This window comes from Arachis duranensis, chromosome 3, assembly GCF_000817695.3.
Source record: "Arachis duranensis cultivar V14167 chromosome 3, aradu.V14167.gnm2.J7QH, whole genome shotgun sequence".
Classification (NCBI taxonomy): Eukaryota; Viridiplantae; Streptophyta; class Magnoliopsida; order Fabales; family Fabaceae; genus Arachis; species Arachis duranensis.
In genome coordinates this window covers 100,474,682-100,498,498 of record NC_029774.3, presented here as the reverse complement: position 1 = coordinate 100,498,498, position 23,817 = coordinate 100,474,682, and the positions used below count along the sequence as shown (strand labels likewise).

At 39.3% G+C, this 23,817-nt stretch overlaps 1 non-coding gene across 1 annotated transcript; it reads left to right on the top strand.

Moving 5' to 3' along the window:
- The first annotated feature begins 10,963 nt into the window (after positions 1-10,963).
- On the top strand, positions 10,964-11,070 carry LOC127746140 (small nucleolar RNA R71). Its single transcript, XR_008007759.1, has one exon. It is a non-coding gene; the product is annotated as a small nucleolar RNA R71 (small nucleolar RNA).
- The last annotated feature ends 12,747 nt before the right edge of the window (positions 11,071-23,817 follow it).

Genomic DNA, 23,817 nt, shown 5'->3' with positions numbered 1-23,817 from the left:
CGAACTCAATATCCTTTTGTAGTAATCTGGATAAGGGAAGTGCCACCTTACTAAAGTCCTTAATAAATCTCTTGTAGAAACCTGCATGGCCAAGGAACGAACAGACTTCCCTCACAGAGGAGGGGTAAGGTAAACTAGAAATAACATTCACCTTTGCTGGGTCTACAGAAATGCCATTATTAGATACCACATGTCCCAATACAATCCCTTACTTTACCATAAAGTGGCATTTTTCGAAATTCAATACAAGGTTTGTATTAATACATCTATCTAATACTCTAGATAATCCATCTAAGCAAAGGTTAAAAGAATCACCATAAACGCTAAAATCGACCATAAAAACTTCCATACAGTCCTCAATAAGATCAGAGAAAAGACTCATCATGCACCTTCGGAAAGTAGCTGGTGCATTGCACAAGCCAAAGGGCATTCTTTTATAAGCATAGGTCCCAAAAGGACATGTAAAAGTAGTCTTTTCCTGATCTTCAGGAGCTATATGAATCTGGAAATAACCTGTGTAACCATCTAAAAAGCAATAATGTGATTTACCTGACAGGCGATCCAGCATTTGATCAATGAATGGAAGTGGATAGTGATCCTTACAAGTAGCTTGGTTGAGACGTTTGTAATCAATGCAGACTCTCCAAGCATTCTGAACTCTAGCTGCTATGAGCTCTCCATGCTCATTTTTCACTGTAGTGACTCCGGACTTCTTGGGCACCACTTGCACTAGGCTTACCCATTCACTGTCTGAAATGGGATATATGATACCGGCCTCCAATAGTCTGGTCACTTCCTTTTTGACAACTTCCAAGATGGTAGAATTCAATCTTCTTTGTGGTTGACGGACAGGTCTTGCTCCCTCTTCTAAAAATATTCTGTGCTTGCATATTTGAGGGTTGATTCCCACTATGTCTGCCAAACTCCACCCTATTGCCTTCTTATGCTTCCTCAACACATTAAGTAGTTGTTCTTCTTGTTGAGAAGTCAGTTCTCTTGCAATAATAACCAGAAGCTTCTGCTCATCCTCAAGGTAAGCATATTTGAGATGTAGAGGGAGAGGTTTCAATTCTAACTTTTGATCATGGAAAGGCTCTGGGTTATCTGGGGCTTGTGAAAATGGCGAAGTGTCCTCATTGTCAGTTAAGAAGGTCCCCACACTTGGACCCTGTCCAGTGTGCCTCTCTTTAAACTCTTCCTTTTGAACTTCAGCCACACATTTGTCTATGACATCACATTGGAAGATAGAACGATCTTCTGGGGGGTTGTCAATGACTCCATTCAAATTGAAGATTACTATGCGGCCATCTATTTCAAAGGAGTATGTCCCTGAAAAAGCATCCAATTTGAATTTTGATGTCTTCAGGAATGGTCTTCCAAGTAGGATTGATGATGGCTTATCTGAATCATTATGGGGCATCTCCAAGATATAAAAATCAGTGGAAAATGTGAGCCCTTTAATGTTCACCAAAACATCTTCAGAAACTCCAGCAACTGTAATAATGCTTTTATCTGCTAACACAAAACGAGCTGCCGGCCTTTTTAAGGGAGGGAGCCTTAAAACATCATATATAGACAAAGGCATTATACTGACACATGCTCCTAAGTCACACATGCAATCATAAATTACTACACCACCAATAGTACAACTAACTATGCAAGGACCTGGATCACTACATTTTTCAGGTAATCCTCCCATTAAAGCAGATATAGAACTACCTAAAGGAATATTTTCTAATTCAGTAATTTTATCTTTATGGATACATAAGTCTTTTAGAAACTTTGCATATTTAGGTACTTGCTGAATAACATCAAAAAGGGGAACAGTTACCTCAACTTTTTTGAATATTTCTACCACTTTAGGATCAGGTTCCAGCTGCTTCCTAGGCTTCCTTGCAAGTTGTGGAAATGGAATGGGAGTAGTGTTTTCTGTGGTGCCTGCACCTTTTTGTGCCTCTTCCTGTGGTTGAGCTATCTCTTCTTCAGCTATGTCCTGTATATCCTCTTCCTCTTTAACATCTTCAATTTTTACCACCTCTTCAGCTGAGGCGTATTCTGGTGAGCTTGGTTCCTTCTGATTCCTCTCCTGCAGTGTGGTTCCGGACCTCAGGGTGATGGCATTAATTCCTCCCTTTGGATTGGGTAATGGTTGAGAGGGGATTCCAGTGGTGCTTGAAGGTTGGTTACTGGAATTTTGTGCTGAACCAAGTTGTGTCATAAAAGCTAGTAGAGTAGAGGTGAAACCATTTAAACTGGCATTAATACTGTTCACGATGGTATTTTCCATGGCCAGTTGTCTTTTCTCAAAAGCTTGTAATAATTCTTCATTAGAAGATACAGAAGAATGAGTAATTTGAGAGGGTTGCTGCTGATTGTTCGGTGGTCCTTGGTTTTGCCTAAGGTGAGGTGCTCGGTAAGGTTGATTTTGCTGCCTGTTGTTGTAATTATTCCACCTCTGATTTCCCTGATTATCTCTGCCTCCCCTATTATTGTTATCCCTCCAATTCTGGTTTGAATTGTCCTACCATCCATGGTTATTGTTTCTACTTTGATTGTACCCTTGGTTGGGGCAGTCATAGAAGTTGTGAGTGGATACCACCATGTTGTCTTCTTATTGGAGCTACGGGCATTCATCAGTGTAATGGCTGTAATCAGCACAAATTCCGCAAATTCTTTGTGGAACTAGTTGTTGGTTTTGCTACGGTTGAGTTTGCTGAGCTTGTTGATTTAACTGCATTTGCTTCAGCAGGTTGGTCATTTCACAGATGCTTCGATTTAGAGTAGCAGTCTCTATGCCAGAAGATACTTCTGCAATGGCCCTTGAACGGCCTTGCTTCTGTCTGTGGTTCCGAGTAGATTCAGCTAAATCACTGATTAATTGCCAAGCTTCATCAGTGGTCTTGTACTTCTTCATAGACCCATTGCTGGCACTTTCTAATGTGGTCTTATCTTGGGGTCTCATACCTTGTGTGACATAGCTGAGTAGCACGATCTTGTCAATCATGTGGTGGGGGCATGCTTCCAGAAGATTATTGAAGTGCTCCCAGTATTCAAAGAGAGTCTCATTGTCATCCTGAACAATTGTAGAGATATCCTTCCTCAGTTTATCAGTAACTTCAGATGGGAAGAATTTCTCCAGGAACTCCTTTCTGAGTGTATCCCAGTTGGATACGTTTGCTAGAGGTTGAATGTAGTACCACTCTCTTGCTTTTCCCTCAAAAGAGAACGGAAAAGCTTTCAGTAGAATTGAAGTTTCATCAGCGCCATCACGCCTGACAGTAGAACAGGCTGCCTGGAAATCTCTCAAGTGCTTGATAGGCTCTTGAGCAGGTAGGCCATGAAACTTCGGCATCAAATTTAGCAGTGCGGTCTTTATTTCAAAATCCATAGCTACCGCTGGATGATGCGCTTGAAACGGTTGTAGTGTAAAATCAGGAGCTCCTTCCTCCTGAATGGTAATTCTTCTAGCTGCCATGTTTTCTACACGTAAAACAACCGAATCAGTAGAACGGGGACTGGTTTCTTCCTCAGATTCACTTTCAGATCCGCCCTCAGAGTGGACTAACCTACGCTGTTCTCGCCTTATTCGTGAAATTGTTCTTTCAATTTCAGGATCGAATATTAGCAAGCGCGGATCAGGAAGTGAACGTGTCATTTGAATGAAGAAACACGCAGCTCATAGTAGCAAAATTAAAGAAAATGCAAATAAATAAATTCTAATTAATAAAATAAGCACTCTATTGCAACTCCCCGGCAACGGCGCCAAAAATTGATGGAGTGCAGAAGCTGGTGAATTAAAAAACGCTAAAAATTGATGAGGTGCAGAAGCTGGTGAATTAAAAATTTATTAAAATGGTTACGTTGCAGGTATAGTTCTTAACTCACCAAAAATCTGCCTATCAATTTAGAAATATGTCACTGAAATTTTAAATTAAAATTACTGGGAGTTTTAAGTCCCAGGTCGTCTCCCACGAGTTGCAGAAAAATGTGCTGTTTTATTAATCAGATATTCCAAAAAGAGTTGAGCTAAGTAAATTGGGATTCAAATTGAGGAATTTTAAATAATAAAAATAAGAGGCCTTGACTGGGAATTGATTGGTTAAAATCTCTATCATTGATGGTGTAATTGTAAGATTAATTTATAATTAATAGTTGTTCTGTTTGGTTATCTCTTACTAGGTAAGAGAAAGTCAAACAAGTGGAAATGCTAGATCTGTTCACAAGTTGCAACCCACTTAGTTCAAAGGGATTGGCGTCGGTGACAGGATAGCAATCCAACTTTTAACCCAATTACAAATTTTTCTTTCAATCCTTCCAACTCAAGAGTTCCTTTTAATCAACTCCCCATCAAGTAATGAAACTACTCACGCATTGCAAATAAAGAATCCATGGCACATGAAAGGGAATTAAAAGAAGACATGATTATTGGAATGAAATTTAAATTAAAAAGAAATAATCCTTGCATTAATTAATCATAAAAATATCTGAATGACAAAATTGAACATAACAAAGAACATGGAAGAATAAAACCAAGCTAAGAGAACAAACTAGAGTAATGAAGTCTTGATGAGGAAAATAACTCTTCCCAATATTCCAATGCTAAGATCAATTGAAAATTAAAATTCTAAAAACTAGAGAGAAAAACCTAAGAGAGTGAAAAACTAGATCTAAAACTACTCAATGAATGTGTCTCTTGTTTCTGCATATTCCCTGACTCTAGTCTGCTGTTCCGGGCCGAAAACGGGGCCGAAATAGGGTCCAAAGTCGCTGGTTTCAGATTCTGCAGTTTATGCAGATCGCGCATGTCACGCGATCGCGTCGTCCATGCGGACACGTCGCTGGCACTTTTCCTCTTCACGCGTTCGCGTCATCCACACTACCGCGTTGCTTGTGCTTTCCAATCCGCGCGGCCGTGCAAGCCATGCGGCTGCGTCACTGTGATTTACGCTCCTTCGCGCGGTCGCGTGAGCCATGCGACCGCGTCACTTTTCGCTGGTTATCTCCTCAAACTCTTGTGTTCCTTCCATTTTTGCCAGCTTCCTCTCCAATCTCCGTCTCATTCATGCCCTATAAAGCCTGAAACGCTTGACACACAGATTACGGCATCGAATGGAATAAAGGAGAATTAAAATTAAATAACTAAAGTCTCTAGGAAGCAATTTTCAAACATGTAATAAATTCAGGAAGGAAATCTAAATGCATGCTAAATTGATGAATAAGTGGGTAAGGATCACGACAAAACCACACAATTAAACACAATATAAACTATAAAATAGTGGTTTATCAATGGCCGAGAGGCCAGCCCCCAAAACGTTATCAATAGTCTCCTAAGATGAACAATAGATTAAAACTGAGACCAAAGATAAGACGCGGTCATATACTAAACTAGTTACTAGGGTTTACGAAAATAAGTCTTAGTGCAGAAATCCACTTCTGGGGCTCACTTTGGTGTATGCTTGGGCTGAGTTTGAGCTTTACACGTGCAGAGGCTTCTCTTGGGGTTAAACGCCAAGTTGTAACGTCTGTTTGGCGTTTAACTCTGGTTTGTGACGTGTTTCTGGCATTTTACTCTAGAATGTAGCATGGAACTGGCATTGAACGCCAGTTTGCGTCATCTAAACTTGAATAAATTACGGACTATTATATATTTCTGGAAAGCCCTGGATGTCTACGTTCCAACGTAGTTAAGAGCGCGCCATTTGGAGTTCTGTAGCTCCAGAAAATCCATTTCGAGTGCAGGGAGGTCAGAATCCAACAACATCAGCAGTCCTTTGTCAGCCTCCTATCAGATTTTTGCTCAGGTCCCTCAATTTCAGCCAGAAAATACCTGAAATCATAGAAAAACATACAAACTCATAGTAAAGTCCAGAAATGTGAATTTTGCATAAAAACTAATAAAAACATCCCTAAAAGTAGCTAGATCCTACTAAAAACTACCTAAAAATAATGCCAAAAAGCGTATAAATTATCCGCTCATCACAACACCAAACTTAAATTGTTGCTTGTCCCCAAGCAACTGAAAATCAAATAGGATAAAAAGAAGAGAATATACTATAAATCTCAAAATATCAATGAATATTAGTCTTAATTAGATGAGCGGGACCTGTAGCTTTTTGCTTCTGAACAGTTTTGGCATCTCACTTTATCCTTTGAAGTTTAGAATGATTGGCATCCATAGGAACTCAGAGTTCGGATAGTGTTATTGATTCTCTTAGTTAAGTATGTTAATTCTTGAACACAGCTACTTTTATGAGTCTTGGCCGTGGCCCTAAGCACTTTGTTTTCCAGTATTACCACCGGATACATAAATGCCACAGACACATGACTGGGTGAACCTTTTCAGATTGTGACTCAGCTTTGCTAGAGTCCCCAATTAGAGGTGTCTAGAGCTCTTAAGCACACTCTTTTTGCTTTGGATCACGACTTTAACCACTCAGTCTCAAGCTTTTCACTTGGACCTGCATGCCACAAACACATGGTTAGGGACAGCTTGATTTAGCTGCTTAGGCCTGGATTTTATTTTCTTGGGCCCTCCTATCCATTGATGCTCAAAGCCTTGGATCCTTTTTACCCTTGCCTTTTGGTTTTAAGGGCTATTGGCTTTTTCTGCTTGCTTTTTCTTTTTCTTTTATATTTTTTTTTGCCAAATTTTTTTCACAAGCTTTGTTCTTCACTGCTTTTTCTTGCTTCAAGAATCAATTTTATTATTTTCAGATCATCAATAACATTTCTCTTGTTCATCATTCTTTCAAGAGCCAACAATTTTAACATTAATAAACAACAAGATAAAAAATATGCACTGTTCAAGCATTCATTCAGAAAACAAAAAGTATTGTCACCACATCAATATAATTAAACTAATTTCAAGGATGAATTCGAAACTCATGTACTTCTTGTTCTTTTTGTATTAAAAACATTTTTCATTTAAGAAATATGAAAGATTCATGGAATTATTCATAGCCTTAAGACATAGACACGAGACACTAATGATCATGTAATAAAGACACAAACATAGACAAACATGAAGCTCAAAAACCGAAAAATAGAGAGATAAGAACAACGAAGTTAAGGAATGAGTCCACCTTAGTGATGGTGGCACCTTCTCCTTGAAGGACCAATGGTGTTCTTGAGCTCCTCTATGTCTCTTCCTTGCCTTTGTTGCTCCTCCCTCGTAGCTCTTTGATCTTCTCTAATCTCATTGAGAATGATGGAGTACTCTTGGCGTTCCACCCTTAATTGGTTCATGTCATGAATCAATCCTTCTAGAGAAATGTTGAGTTGTTTCCAATAGTTGTTTGGAGGAAAATGCATCCCTTGAGGCATCTCAGGGATTTCTTGATGATGAGCTTCTTCATGTGTCTCTTGAGATCCATGAATGGGCTCTCTTGTTTGCTCCATCCTCTTCTTAGTGATGGGCTTGTCTTCTTCAATGAGGATGTCTCCTTCTATGACAACTCCAGCTAAGTAGCATAGATGGCAAATGAGATGAGGAAAAGCTAGCCTTGCAAAGGTGGAGGGCTTTTCGGCTACTTTGTAGAGTTCTAGAGAGATGACTTCATGAACTTCTACTTCCTCTCCAATCATGATGCTATGGATCATGATGGCCCAATCCACAGTTACTTCGGATCGGTTGCTAGTGGGGATGATGGAGGGTTGGATGAACTCCAACCATCCTCTAGCCACAGGCTTAAGGTCCAGTTTTCTCAATTGAACTGGCTTGCCTTTTAAGTCTCTTTTCCATTGAGCTCCTTCCACACATATGTCCATGAGGACTTGGTCCAACCTTTGATCAAAGTTGACCCCTTCTAGTGTAGGGGCGTGCGTCTTCTTGCATCATGGGCAAGTTGAACGCCAACCTTACATTTTTCGGACTGAAATCTAAGCATTTCCCCCGAACCATTGTAAGCCAATTCTTTGGGTTTGGGTTCATGCTTTGATCATGGTTCCTAGTGATCCATGCGTTTGCATAGAACTCTTGAACCATTAAGATTCTGACTTGTTGAATGGGGTTGGTAAGAACTTCCCAACCTCTTCTTTGGATCTCATGTCGGATCTCTGTATATTCATTTTTCTTGAGCATGAAAGGGACCTCAGGGATCACCTTCTTCTTGGTCACAACTTCATATAAGTGGTCTTGATGGGCTTTTGAGATGAATCTCTCCATCTCCCATGACTCGGAGGTGGAAGCTTTTGTCTTCCCTTTCCTCTTTCTAGAGGTTTCTTCGGCCTTAGGTGCCATCAATGGTTATGGAAAACAAAAAAATTATGCTTTTACCACACCAAACTTAGAGTGTTGCTCGTCCTCGAGCAAAGAAAAGAAAGAATAGAAAAAGAAGAAGAAGATATGGAAGCGAGGGAGAGATGTGTGGGTTTCGGCCAAAGGAGAGAAGAGAGGGTTGTGTTGTGTGAAAATGAAGAAGTATGGAGGGGTTTATATAGTGGAGGGAGAGGGGGTTTATGGTTCCGTCATGTAGGGTGGGTTTGGGTGGGAAAGAAATTTTAAATTTGAAGGTAGGTGGGGTTTAGGGGGAATAGAGGATGGATGTGAGCGGTGAGAGGTGATGGGGAAGAGTGATTAAGGTGATTGGTGAAGGGTATTTGGAGAAGAGTGTTATGAAAAGGTGTGAGAGAGAGGGAGAAGGTAGGTGGGGATCCTGTGGGGTTCATAGATCCTGAGGTGATCCTGTGGAGTCCACAGATCCTGAGGTGATCCTGTGGGGTCCACAGATCCTGAGGTGTCAAGGATTTCTCATCCCTGCACCCTTTAGGCGTGTGAAACACCCTCTGTATGCAATCCTGGCATTTAACGACAGACTGTAGCATGTTTCTGGCATTAAACGCCACTTCCATGCTTGTTTTGGGCATTCAACGCCAATCTGCAGCATGTTTATGTTGTTGAATGCCACTTCCATGCTTGTTTTTGGTGTTTAATGCCAGCTCTCCTCAGGGTGTAATCCTGGCATTTAAATGCCAGACTGCTGCTTGTTTCTGGCATTCAATGACAATTTCATGCTCTGTTTTGGCATTGAACACCAGCCAGATGCTCTTTACTGGCGTTTAAATGCCAGTAAGCTCTCCCTCCAGGGTGTGCTTTTTTTCTGCTGTTTTTTATTCTATTTTTAATTTTTGCAATTGTTTTATGACTCCACATGATCATAAACCTAATATAACATAAAAGAACAATAGAAATATAGATAAGTAGAAATTGGGTTGCCTCCCAATAAGCGCTTCTTTAATGTCAATAGCTTGACAGTGAGCTCTCATGGAGCTTCACAGATGTTCAGAGCATTGTTGGGACCTCCCAACACCAAACTTAGAGTTTGAATTTGGGGGTTCAACACCAAACTTAGAGTTTGGTTGTGGCCTTCCAACACTAAACTTAGAGTTTGACTGTGGGGGCTCTATTTGACTCTGTATTGAGAGAAGCTTATCGTGCCTCTTTTCCAGGTTTACAGAAGGATAACCTTGAGCTTTAAACACAAGGTAGTCCCCATTCAATTGAAGAACTAACTCTCCTCTGTCAATATCAATCACAGCTCCTGCTGTGGCTAGGAAGGGTCTTCCAAGAATGATGGATTCATTCTCATCCTTCCTAGTGTCTAAGATTATGTAATCAGCAGGGATGTAAAGGCCTTTAACCTTTACCAACACGTCCTCTACCAATCCATAAGCTTGTTTTATTGACTTGTCTGCCATCTCCAATGAGATTCTTGCAGCTTGTACCTCAAAGATCCCTAGCTTCTCCATTATAGAGAGTGGCATAAGATTTATACCTGACCCCAGGTCACACAGAGCCTTCTTAAAGGTCATGGTGCCTATGGTACAGGATATCAAGAATTTACCAGGATCTTGTTTCTTTTGAGGTAGAGTTTGCTAAACCCATGTATCTAGTTCACTAATGAGCAAGGGAGGTTCACCTTCCTAAGTCTCATTACCAAACAACTTGTCATTCAGCTTCATGATGGCTCCTAGATATTGAGCAACTTACTCTTCAGTTACATCTTCATCCTCTTCAGAGGAAGAATAGTTCTCAGAGCTCATGAATGGTAAAAAGAGGTTCAATGAAATCTCTATGGTCTCTAGGTGAGCCTCAGATTCCTTAGGTTCCTCAGTTTGGAACTCCTTTTTGTTCAGAGGACATCCCAGGAGGTCTTCCTCACTGGGATTCACGTCCTTCTCCTCCTCTTTGGATTCGGCCATTGTGATTATGTCAATGGCCTTGCACTCTCTTTTTGGATTCTCTTTTGTATTGCTTGGGAGAGTACTAGGAGGGGTTTCAGTGATTTTCTTACTCAGCTGGCCCACTTGTGCCTCCAAATTTCTAATGGAGGACCTTGTTTCACTCATGAAACTTAAAGTGGCCTTAGATAGATCAGAGACTATGTTTGCTAAGCTAGAGGGGCTCTACTCAAAATTCTCTGTCTGTTGCTGAGAAGATGATGGAAAAGGCTTGCTACTGCTAAGCCTGTTTCTTCCACCATTATTAAAGCCTTGTTGAGGCTTTTGTTTATCCTTCCATGAGAAATTTGGATGATTTCTCCATGAAGAATTATAGGTGTTCCCATAGGGTTCACCCATGTAATTCACCTCTGCCATTGCAGGGTTCTCAGGATCATAAGCTTCTTCTTCAGAAGATGCCTCTTTAGTACTGTTGGATGCATTTTACCATCCATTCAGACTCTGAGAAATCATGTTGACTTGCTGAGTCAACATTTTGTTCTGAGCCAATATGGCATTTAGAGTATCAATTTCAAGAACTCTCCTCTTCTGAGGCGTCCCATTACTCATAGGATTCCTCTCAGAGGTGTACATGAATTGGTTATTAGCAACCATGTCAATGAGTTCCTGAGCTTCTGCAGGCATTTTCTTCAGGTGAATAGATCCACCCGCAGAATGGTCCAATGACATCTTAGACAATTCAGACAGACCATCATAGAATATATTCAGGATGGTCCATTCTGAAAGCATGTCAGAAGGACACTTTTTGGTCAACTGCTTGTATCTTTCCCAAGCTTCATAGAGGGATTCACCATCTTTTTGCTTAAAGGTTTGAACATCCACTCTAATCTTACTCAGCTTTTGAGTAGGAAAGAACTTGGCCAAGAAGGCCGTGACCAGCTTATCCCAAGAGTTCAGGCTATCTTTAGGTTGAGAGTCCAACCATACTCTAGCTCTGTCTCTTACAGCAAAAGGGAAAAGCATAAGTCTGTAGACTTCGGGATCAACCCCATTGGTCTTAATAGTATCACAAACCTACAAGAATTCAGTTAAGAACCGAAAAGGATCTTCTGATGGATGTCCATGAAACTTGCAATTCTGTTGCATTAGAGAAACTAATTGAGGCTTCAGCTTAAAATTGTTTGCTCCAATGGCAGGGATTGAGATGCTTCTTCCATGTAATTTGGAATTTGGTGCAGTAAAGTCACCAAGCATCTTCCTTGCATTATTGTTGTTATTATTTTCGGCTGCCATCTCCTTTTCTTGTTCAAAAATTTCAGTTGGGTCCTCTTCAGAGTACTGTGCTTTAGCTGCTCTTAGCTTCCACTTCAAGGTCCTTTTAGGTTCAAGGTCAGCTTCAACAAGAATGCCTTTTTCTTTGTTCCTGCTCATATGAAAGAGAAGAAAACAAAGAAAGAAGAGGAATCCTCTATGTCACTGTATAAAGATTCCTTTATGTGAGTAGAAAAAGAGGAGAATAGAGGAAAGAGAAGAAAAAATTCGAACACAGAAGAGAGGAGAGGGTTCGAATTTTTGAGATGAAGAGAAGTGTTAGTAAATGAATAAATAAATAGAAGAAGATGAGAGGGAGAGAATTTTGAAAATTGTTTTTGAAAAATGGTTAGTGATTTTCGAAAATTAAGAGAAGAAATAAAATTAAAATTAAAAATTTGAAACAATTAGTTAATTAAAAAGAGTTTTTAAAAAAGAGAGAGGTAATTTTCAAAAATTAGAAAGAGGAAAGTAGTTAGGTGGTTTTGAAAAAGATAAGAAACAAACAAAAAGTCAATTAGTTAGTTGAAAAAGATTTGAAAATCAATTTTGAAAAGATAAGAAGTTAGAAAAGATTTTTGAAATTGATTTTGAAAAAGATATGATTGAAAAAGATATTTAAAAAAAAGATTTGATTTTTAAAATTAAAATTTATTACTTGACTAACAAGAAACTAAAAGATATGACTCTAGAATTTAAAGATTGAACCTTTCTTAACAAGAAAGTAACAAACTTCAAATTCTTGAATTAGTCACATTAATTGTTAGTAAAGTTTTTGAAATTTTGAAATAAAGATAAGAAAAAGATTTTGAAAATAAATTTTAAAATTTTCGAAAAATAAGAAGAAAAATGAAAAAGATTTGATTTTTGAAAAAGATTTTGAAAAGATAGGAATTTTAAAATTGAAATCTTGACTTGACTAACAAGAAACAACTTATTTTAAAAAAAATTTGACTAAGTCAACCCAAAGATTTTGAATTTTATGAGAGAAATAAGGAAAAGATATTTTTTATTTTTTTTGAATTTTTAATGATGAGAGAGAAAAACACAAATATGACCCAAAACATGAAAATTTTGGATCAAAACCAATGATGCATGCAAGAACACTATGAATGTCAAGATGAACACCAAGAACACTTTGAAGATCAAGATGAACATCAAGACTTATTTTTGAAAAATTTTTAAGAGAGGAAAACATGCAAGACACCAAACTTAAAAATTTTTCATGCTTAGACACTATGAATGCAAAAATGCATATGAAAAATAACAAAAAACACAGAACAAGAAAATATGAAGATCAAACAAGAAGACTTATCAAGAACAACTTGAAGATCATGAAGAACACATGCATGAATTTTTTTTGAAAATTTTTAGAAAAATAAAAATATGCAATTGACACCAAACTTAAAAATTGACACTAGACTCAAACAAGAAACACAAAATATTTTTGGTTTTTATGATTTCATTAATTATTTTGGATTTTTTTTTCAAAAATTATTTTGAAAAAAAATGAAAAAGAGAAAAAAATTTTGAAAGATTTTTGAAAACTTTTTGAAAACAAAATTACCTAATCTGAGCAACAAGATGAACTGTCAGTTGTCCAAACTCGAACAATTCCCGGCAACAGAGCCAAAAACTTGGTCCGCGTAAATTGTGATCATCAACAATGGCGCCAATAGACTTGGAGCTCTCAAACGTGAATCACACTTTGTCACAACTTTGCACAACTAACCAGCAAGTGCACTGGGTCGTCCAAGTAATACCTTACGTGAGTAAGGGTCGATCCCACGGAGATTGTTGGTATGAAGCAAGCTATGGTCATCTTAAAAATCTCAGTCAGGAAGATTCAAATGGTTATAATGGTTTTCGAAAATAAGAATAAACAAAGCATAAAATAGAGATAGAGATACTTATGTAATTCATTGGTGGGAATTTCAGATAAGTGCATAGAGATGATGTGTTCCTGTTGAATCTCTGCTTTCCTACTGCCTTCATCCAATCCTTCATACTCCTTTTCATGGCAAGCTGTATGTAGGTCATCACCGTTGTCAATGGCTACTTCCCATCCTCTCAGTGAAAATGGTCGAAATGCTCTGTCACAGCACGGCTTATCATCTGTCGGTTCTCGATCATGTCGGAATAGAATCCATTGATTCTTTTGCGTCTGTCACTACGCCCAACACTCGCGAGTTTGAAGCTCATCACAGTCATTCGATCTCTGAATCCTACTCGGAATACCACAGATAAGGTTTAGACTTTCTGGATTCTCAAGAATGGCCGCCAATAATTCTAGCTTATACCACGAAGATTTTGATTAAGAAATCCAAGAGATACACGCTCGATCTAAGGTAGAACGGAAGTGGTTGTCAGTCACGCATTCATAGGTGAGAATGATGATGAGTGTCACGGATCATCACATTCATCATGTTGAAGTGCAACGAATATCTTAGAACAAGAATAAGCTAAATTGAATAGAAAATAGTAGTAATTGCATTAATTCTCGAGGTACAGCAGAGCTTCACACCTTAATCTATGGTGTATAGAAACTCCACCGTTGAAAATACATAAGTGATAAAGGTCCAGGCATGGCCAAGAGGCCAGCCCCCAAAACGTGATCAATAGTCTCCTAAGATGAACAATAGATTAAAACTGAGACCAAAGATAAGACGCTGTCAAAAGACACTCAATACAATAGTAAAAAGTTCTATTTATACTAAACTAGTTAGTTACTAGGGTTTACAGAAATAAGTCTTAGTGCAGAAATCCACTTCTGGGGCCCATTTTGGTGTGTGCTTGGGCTGAGCTTGAGCTTTACATGTGCAGAGGCTTCTCTTGGGGTTAAACGCCAAGTTGTAACGTCTGTTTGGCGTTTAACTCTAGTTTGTGACGTGTTTCTGGCGTTTTACTCTAGAATGCAGCATGGAACTGGCGTTGAACGCCAGTTTACGTCATCTAAACTTGAATAAAGTATGGATTATTATATATTGCTGGAAAGCCCTAGATGTTTACTTTCTAACGCAGTTGAGAGTGCGCCATTTGGAGTTCTATAGCTCTAGAAAATCAATTTCTAGTGTAGGGAGGTCAGAATCCTACAGCATCAGCAGTCCTTTGTCAGCCTCCTATCAGATTTTTTGCTCAGGTCCCTCAATTTCAGTCAGAAAATACCTAAAATCACAGAAAAACACACAAACTCATAGTAAAGTTCAGAAATATGAATTTTGCATAAAAACTTATAAAAACATCCATAAAAGTAGCTAGATCCTACTAAAAACTACCTAAAAACAATACCAAAAAGCGTATAAATTATCCGCTCATCAATGACGGTCATCCTGTGTCATTTTGGGGCATCTCCAAGATGTAGAAGTCAATGGGAAATGTGAGCTCCTTAATGCTCACCAGCACGTCCTCAGCAACTCCAACCACTATAATAATGCTTTTATCTGCTAACACAAAACAAGCTGCCGACCTTTTTAAGGGAGGGAGCCTCAAAGCATTATATATAGACAAAGGCATAATACTCACGCACGCTCCTAAATTACACATGCAGTCAGAAAATATTACACCCCCAATAGTACAATTAACCATGCATGGACTTGGGTCACTACATTTTCAGGTATATCCCCCATCAAAGCAGATATGGAATGATGAGCGGATAATTTATACGCTTTTTGGCATTATTTTTAGATAGTTTTTAGTTTGATTTAGTTAGTTTTTAGTATATTTTTATTAGTTTTTAAGAAAAATTCACATTTCTGGACTTTACTATGAGTTTGTGTATTTTTCTGTGATTTTAGGTGTTTTCTGGCTGAAATTGAGGGACCTGAGCAAAAATCTGATTCAGATGCTGAAGAAGGACTGCTGATGTTGTTGGATTCTGACCTTCTTGCACTCGAAATGGAATTTTTAGAGATACAGCAACCCAAATGACGCGTTCTCAATTGTGTTAGAAAGTAGACATCCAGGGCTTTCCAGCAATATATAATAGTCCATACTTTGCTCGAGTTTTGATGATGCAAATTGGCGTCCAAACGCCAATTCCCTGCCCTATTCTAGTGTTAAAAGCCAGAAACAAGTTACAAGCTAGAGTTAAACGTCCAAAACAGGCTACAAACTGGCGTTTAACTCCAAGAGAAGTCTCTGCACATGAAAGCTTCAATGCTCAGCCCATGCACACACCAAGTGGGCCCAGAAGTAGATTTCTGCATCATTTACTTATTTCTGTAACCCTAGTAACTAGTTTAGTATAAATAGAACTTTTTACTATTGTACTCAGATCTTTGGACGATCTTTTGGAATATTTTTGGGATCATTTTTAGTCCTTAGACATTGGGGGCTGGCCATTCGGCCATGCCTGGACCTTCATCACTTATGTATTTTCAACGGTGGAGCTTCTACACACCATAGATTAAGGTGTGGTGCTCTGCTGTTCCTCGAGTATTAATGCAAAGTACTATTGTTCTTCTAATCAATTCAAGCTTATTCTTATTCTAAGATGTTCACTCGCACTTCAACATGATGAATGTGATGATCCGTGACACTAATCACCATTCTCAATTTATGAACGCGTGCCTGACAACCACTTCCGTTCTACTTGCAAAAGCTAGAGTATGTATCTCTTGGGTTTCTAATCAACGATTCACATCGACTCCCCTCTGACAATGGGGCATCTGTATCTGAGATTAGAACCTTCGTGGTATAGGCTAGAATCAATTGACACCATTCCTGAGATCCGGAAAGTCTAAACCTTGTCTGTGGTATTCCGAGTAGGATCTGGGAAGGGATAACTGTGACGACTTTCAAACTCATGACTGTGGGGCATAGTCACAAACGCAAAAGGATCATTGGATCTTGTTCTAACACGATCGAGAACCAACAGCTGATTAGCCATGCGGTAGCTATGCCTGGTATTTTTTATCCGAGACAAGAAATCCGACAGTTGATTAGTCGTACAAAAATCGTAGAGGACCATTTTCACTGAGAGGATGAGAGGTAGCCATTGACAACGGTGATCCCCAACATACAGCTTTCCATGAAAAGGAGTATGAAGAATTGGATGAAGGCAGTAGGAAAGCAGAGATTCAGAAGGAACAACGCATCTCCATACGCTTATCTGAAATTCCCACCAATGAATTACATAAGCATCTCTATCTTTATTTTCTGTTTATTTATCTTTTAATTATCAAAACTCCATAACCATTTGAATCCGCCTGACTGAGATTTACAAGATGACCATAGCTTGCTTCAAGCCGACAATCTCCGTGGGATCGACCCTTACTCACGTAAGGTTTATTACTTGGACGACCTAGTGCACTTGCTGGTTAGTTGTGCGAAGTTGTGAAAAAGAGTTGAGATTACAATTGTGCGTACCAAGTTGTTGGCGCCATTGAGATCACAATTTCGTGCAGCATGGAACTACCTAATGGAATAGTTTCTAATTCATTGATCTTATCCTTATGCATGCACAAATCATTTAGAAACTTTGTATATTTAGGTAGTTGCTGAATAGCATCAAAAAGGGGAACAGTTACCTCAACCTTTTTGAAGATTTCTACCATTTTGGGATCGAGTTCCATCTGCTTTCTGGGCTTCCTTGCCAGGTGGGGAAATGGGAGAGGAATGGCGTCTCTGGTAGCTTTAGCTTCTTTTGGTGCGCCATTCTCTGGTTGAGTTGCTTCGTCTTCAACCATGTCTCGTACTTCATCTTCCTCTTCAACATCCTCCACTTCAACCATGTCCTCAACTGGGGCGTGTTCTTGTGGACTTGGCTCCTCCCGATTCCTCTCTGCAGTGTAGTCACGGACCTCAAAGTAATGGCATTGATTCCTCCTTTGGGGTTGGGTAAAGGTTGAGAAGGAAGTGTATTTGAGCTGACTGGCTGATTGTTTGAGGTATTCATTTATCCAATCTGTGAGATGAGAGCTCGTAAAGTAGAGTTCAGACCATTTAAGGTAGAAGTAAGTGTGTTCTCCATGGTCTTCTGTCTTTGATCAATAGAGTATAGCAACTCGTCATTAGAAGAGGAAGAGGGGTAAGTAATCTGAGGGGTCTGCTGAGATGCTTGGGACTGCCTTAGGTGAGGTGCTCTATAAGGCTGGTTCTGGTTTTACTATTGATATGGAGGATTCTACTGATACCGGTTTTGCTTGTTGCTATTATTATTCCACCTCTGATTTTCATGGTTATCTCTGCCTCCTCTGTTATGGTTGTCCCTCCAGCCTTGGTTGGAATTATCTCTCCACCCCTGGTTTGAGTTGTCTTGCCAACCTTGGTTAAATTTCCCATTTTGGTTATAGTTGCCGCCTTATTGATAGTATCCTTGATTCGGGCAGTTATAGAAATTGTGAGTAGCTATCCTCATGTTGGAGTTGTAGATACTCATCAGTGTAATGACTATAATCAGCACATATTCTACATACTCTCTGAGGAACCAGTTGTTGACTATGTTGTGGTGAGGGGGGGTTGAGACTGTTGCTGGCTCAGATGTATCTGCTTCAGTAAGTTGGTCATCTCACATAGTGATTGTGTAAGAGCAGTATTCTCACTGCTAGAGGAAACCTCTGCAACAGTGGTACACAAAATCGTGAGTTCACACTTTTCTCACAACTCCGCACAGCTGACTAGCAAGTGCACTAGGTCGTCCAAGTAATACCTTACGTGAGTAAAGGTTGATCCCACAGAGATTGTCAGCTTGAAGCAAGCTATGGTCATCTTGTAAATCTCAATTAGGTGGATTCAAATGGTTATAAGGCTTTGATGATTAAAAAAGAAATAAAACATAAAATAGGATAGAGATACTTATGCAATTCATTGGTGGGAATTTCATATAAGCGTATGGAGATGCTTTGTTCCCTCTGAGCCTCTACTTTCCTATTGTCCTCATCCAATCATGCGTACTCCCTTCTATGGCAAGCTGTATGTTGGTGGATCACCGTTGTCAATGGCTACCATCCGTCCTCTCAGTGAAAACATATCCGCTACGGTTTCTCGCATGGCTAATCAGCTGTCGGTTCTTGATCGTGTCGGAATAAGATCCATTGATCCTTTTGCACACTGTCACTGCGCCTAACAATCACAAGTTTGAAGCTCGTCACAGTCATCCCATCCCAGATCATACTCGAAATACCACATACAAGGTTTAGACTTTCTAGATCTCAAGAATGCTGCCAATTGATTCTAGCTTCTACCACGAAGACTATGATCTCACGAAATGGAAGGCTCTGTTGTCAGGAGAGGCAACCATGCGTCGTGAATTAGGAGGCCAAGAGATACACACTCAAGCTTTTGCAGATAGAACGGAGGTGGTTGTCAGGCACGTGTTCATAAGGGAGGATGATGATGAGTGTCACGGATCATCACATCCATCAGTTTGAAGTACGAGTGAATATCTTAGAACAAGAATAAGCGTGAATTGAATAGAAAAATAATAGTACTTTGCATTAATTCATGAGGAACAGCAAAGCTCCACACCTTAATCTATGAGGTGTAAAAACTCCACCGTTGAAAATACATAAGTGATGAAGGTCCAGGCATGGCCGAATGGCCAGTCCCCAAAACGTGATCAAGAGATCAAAAGTGATCCAAAGATAGTCTCAAAAATGATCTAAAGATATGAATACAATAGTAAAAAGCGCTATTTATACTAAACTAGTAAATTAAGTTTACAAAAAATGAGTAACTAAGTGTAGATAGTACAGAAATTCACTTCTGGGGCCCACTTGGTGTATGTTTGGGCTGAGCATTGAAACTTTCACGTGCATAGGCTCTTCTTGGAGTTTAAACGCCAGTTTTGATGCCAGTTTGGGTGTTTAACTCCAGCTTTGGTGCCAATTCTGGCATTTTACGCCAGAAAAGGGTCTCTGGTGGGTGTTTGGACGCCAGTTTGGGCCATCAAATCTTGAGCAAAGTATGGACTATTATACATTTCTGGAAAGCCCATGGTGTCTACTTTCCCATGCAATTGAGAGAGCGTTAATTGGGTTTCTATAGCTCGAGAAAATTCACTTCGAGTGCAAAAAGGTCAGAATCCAACAGCATCTTCAGTCCTTTCTCAGCCTCTGAATCAGATTTTTGCTCAGGTCCCTCAATTTCAGCTAGAAAATACCTGAAATCACAGAAAAACACACAAACTCATAGTAAAGTCCAAAAATGTGATTTTTTCATAAAAACTAATAAAAATATACTAAAAAATAACTAAAACATATTAAAAATTATGTAAAAACAATGCCAAAAAGCGTATAAATTATCCGCTCATCAAATAGCTTTGGGGTGGTTGTTCCTGTGCCTAGCGTTCTGAGAGGATTAAACCAGGTCGGCGATCAATTGCCATGCTTCATCTGTGGTCTTGTACTGTTTCAGAGAACCATTACTCGCACCATCTAATGTAGTCTTGTCTTGAGACTTCATGCCCTGTGTGAAGTAGCTGATCAACACTAACTTGTCAATCATGTGGTGGGGACAAGTGTCTAGGAGGTTCTTGAAGCATTCCTAATACTCGTACAGAGTCTCATTGTCGCCTTGAATAATGCAGGAGATTTCTTTCCTCAATCTATTAGTCACTTCAGCTGGAAAGTATTTTTCTAAGAATTCTCTCCTGAGCGTATCCTAGTTAGTAATAAATGCTTCGGGTTGAGTGTGGTACCACTCCCTCGCTTTTTCCTCAAGAGAAAATGGGAAGGCGAGTAGCAGAATAGAAGTCTCGTTTTCACCTTGATGCCTAACAGTAGAACAGGCTGTCTGAAAATTTCTGAGGTGCTCGAGAGGCTCTTGAGCAGGTAAGCCATGAAACTTTGGGAGTAGATTAATTAGTGCAGTCTTCAGTTCAATATCTGCACCCAGATTTGGATGACACGCTTGGAAAGGTGGCAGTGTAAAGTCAGGAGCTCCTGCTTCCTGGAGAGTGACCCTTCGGCGTGCTGCCATGTTATCTGCGCGTAAATCAACAGAGTCAGTAGAAGAGGAGCTTGTTTCCTCCTTAAATGACGCTTCAGATTCGTCCTCAGATAGGATTGGTGAATTGGTAGTGACCACTTCACCACCTTCAGAGGCTAACCGACGCCAAGCTCACCTAATACGTGAAAGAGTTCTTTCAATTTCAGGATCAAATGCGGCTAAGCTCGGATCAGGCAGTGAACGCGTCATTCAATGAAAGAAACATGCAGCTCATGGTAATAGAATAAAATAAAATAAAATAAAATGCAAATAAATAAATTCCAAACAATAAATTAGCACACTGTTGCAACTCCTCGGCAACGGCGCCAAAAATTGACGTGGCAGAAATTGGCCAATTAAGAGTTTATAGAGAAAACCGCGTTGCAAGTACAGTTCTTAACCGACTAAAATCCGTTTATCAATTTAAAAAAAGGTTGTCACAATTTTAGAATAAAAATATTGGGAGTATGAGTCCCAGGTCGTCTCCCAACGAGTTGACAAAAGAGTGCTATTTATTAATCAGAAGTTTTTCGAGAAATTTTTTATTTTGAGAAACAGAAAAATAAATAATAGTAAATTTAAGCAATGGAAATTAATGAGAGTGAATGGGCAATAAAAGAGTAAAGGAATAGTAAAACAAACTAGAATAATGAAGCTTCAACGGAGGTAATAACTCTTCTCAATATCCAAAGCAAAAGCAATAAAACTCTAAACACTATGAACATGAAAAAAAACCTAGAGGAAGTAGTAGAATTCTCTCCAAGATTTAAAAAACTAAAATTATGCGTAATGAAAATGTGTGTTGAGTCTCTACTGTTCCCTGGCTCTAGTCTGTGTTTCTGGGCCAAAAACTGGGTCCAAACTCGGCCCAAAGTCGCCCCCAGCGTTTTCTGTGATTTCTGCAGGTCGCGCATGTTACGCGTACACGTCAGGTACGCGCACGCGTCGCTGTGCAAACTCGCTTTTCGCACACACGCGTCAGGTACGTGCACGCGTCGTTTCTAACCGGTCAGCTCCTTAGTTTCTTGTGTTCCTTCCATTCTTGCAAGCTTTCTCTCCACCCTCTAAGCCATTGCTGCCCTATAAAGCCTGAAAACACTTAACCCACAGATCACGGCATCAAATGGTATAAGGGGAATTAAAAATATATAATTTAGATGTCTAGGAAGCAAGTTTTCAACCATAGAATAAAATTGGGAAGGAATTGTAAAATCATGGAAATCATATGAATAAGTGAGTAAAGTGTTGATAAAAATCACTCAAATTAGCACAAGATAAACCATAAAATAGTGGTTTATCAGGCTACCAGCAGCAGATGGCAATTTTTCTATTAAATCAGCTTATGAAGTATATTTCACAAAAAAAAAAGAAATAACAGCAGCTTACACAAACTACTTTAGAAAATCAAATTACCTCAACGTTTAAAAACCTTCAGTTGGCTCCTCACGCATGAAGCTCTGTTAACCAACCATAAGAGAAAGCTCAGAAACCTCACGAAAGATGGTGACTGTCCAAGATGCTACGAAAAGGAGGAGACTTTGCTCCATGTCCTACGTGATTGCCCCTACATCCGTATGGCATGGATTAGCATAGTAAACAGAGACACATAAGACATTTTTTTCTCTTAATCTTTTCAAGATTGGCTCAGTACTAACCTTTCCTTAGTCTCTCGAAAGCACTATGGGACCCCGTGGCCTATAACTTTTGTTACAGCTTGCAACATAACTTGGAAGTGCAGGAATGACCTCATCTTCAGAAACGAGACTCTGCCAAACAATCAACTTTCCAAATGATAAAAAAATTGGCAGAGAATTACAATGGCACAATGAAAATTATGAAAAAGAGCAATGGCTTGCTAAGCCTTACCAGAGAGGAGTTTATTGGTTAGGAGGCGCCAAATTGAAATTGGACCAAACTTAATGTGGATGGGTCGGTTAACCAACCTGACAGTAAAGGCGCTTGTGGAGGACTCATTAGGGATTGGACAGGTCGCACTATTGCCGGCTTCTTGATGAACATTGGAATTTGTACCATTACCATGGCTAAGATTTGGGGCATGTATGTTGGGGTTAAACTAGCATCTGAGCTGGGTATTAGGAAGCTGGTGGTGGAATCAGACTCAAAGTGCACTATAACACTGACTCAGAAGATGTCACCGGAGATCCATAGTAACTCCTCCCTCATTCATTCTATCAAGGAGCTTTTGGTGAGGATGGAAAATGTTGAAGTTAGACACATCTACAGATAGGCGAATTTCTGTGCTGATGCTCTTGCTAAACTCGGACAAGAACATGAATCGGGAATTAAAGTTTGGGAACAGCCACCTTCATGTTTGTTCCATCATCTTCTTACTGATGCAAGCAAGATGAAGTTCAGCAGAATTGTAGTGCAGTAGGTTTCCTTTCCTTTGGGCCTTGGCCCCGTCACTTATAAAAAAGTTGTAGTCGTTGTTCCAAGAAAAAAAAATACTAAAAGACTAGCAAAATATATTTTTTTTATCAATATTTAGTCAATAATATTTAAAAATATAAACTAAAAATATATTATTGGGTTGCTAAACTAAAATTATTGGGTTGATAGTGTTTTTTGGAAATGAAATTCTTTTTCATTTTGAGGTAGCTAACCTCATCGCTTTATTTTGATTTTTCTTAGTGAATTTTAACTCGCAAAGTCAGTTACCTTTCAAGTTCAACATTATTACTACTTGACCAAAAACAAAAGGGGTTTAAAAGGTTAATTTTTTTTTCTCGCTTTGAAAAGACATGTTAATAATCCTTTCTTTAAGGGGCAAATGCACGGGCTATGCTTCTTTGTTGAGGCGAGAGGTCCAACTAATTTTGTTCCAAGAAATTGAAGAGAGGCTCGTGAAGAGTTAGCCATGGCAACATCAGCATCATGGGGTAGTCTTTGGCTCTTTGCGATTACTTAAATTCACGGGATGGATGTTAATTATTTAAATATTTGATTTGGTGATGTATGTGACTAATAATAATAATGCGTTATGCACATTGCGACAAGGTTCCGTGACAATTCCGGGCCCTCCTTGCCATGGCTAACTAGTAATATTTTAATAAAATAAAATAATCAGTTCTTTTGGATTAAAATTAATTAATTAATGGTACTATTTCGCAGCCAATACCCATAATTGGGCAAGGCCAAGGGAATCTTAATCTATTACTACTTCAAGCATTAGTAAATAAGACAGGAACATACACTAGTGCATCCACAGCATATTTCCACTCAATTTAGCATAATTATATGAAACTTGTGAAGGTTAATGGCGGGTTGGTGTGCTTGGGCACCATTGAAATGGATATAGAGCGAGATAAGTGATGTGTGTCCATTTTTTAATTGGTGGGAAGATAAGGCACCAATTGAAGACACACTAGGACTAGGACT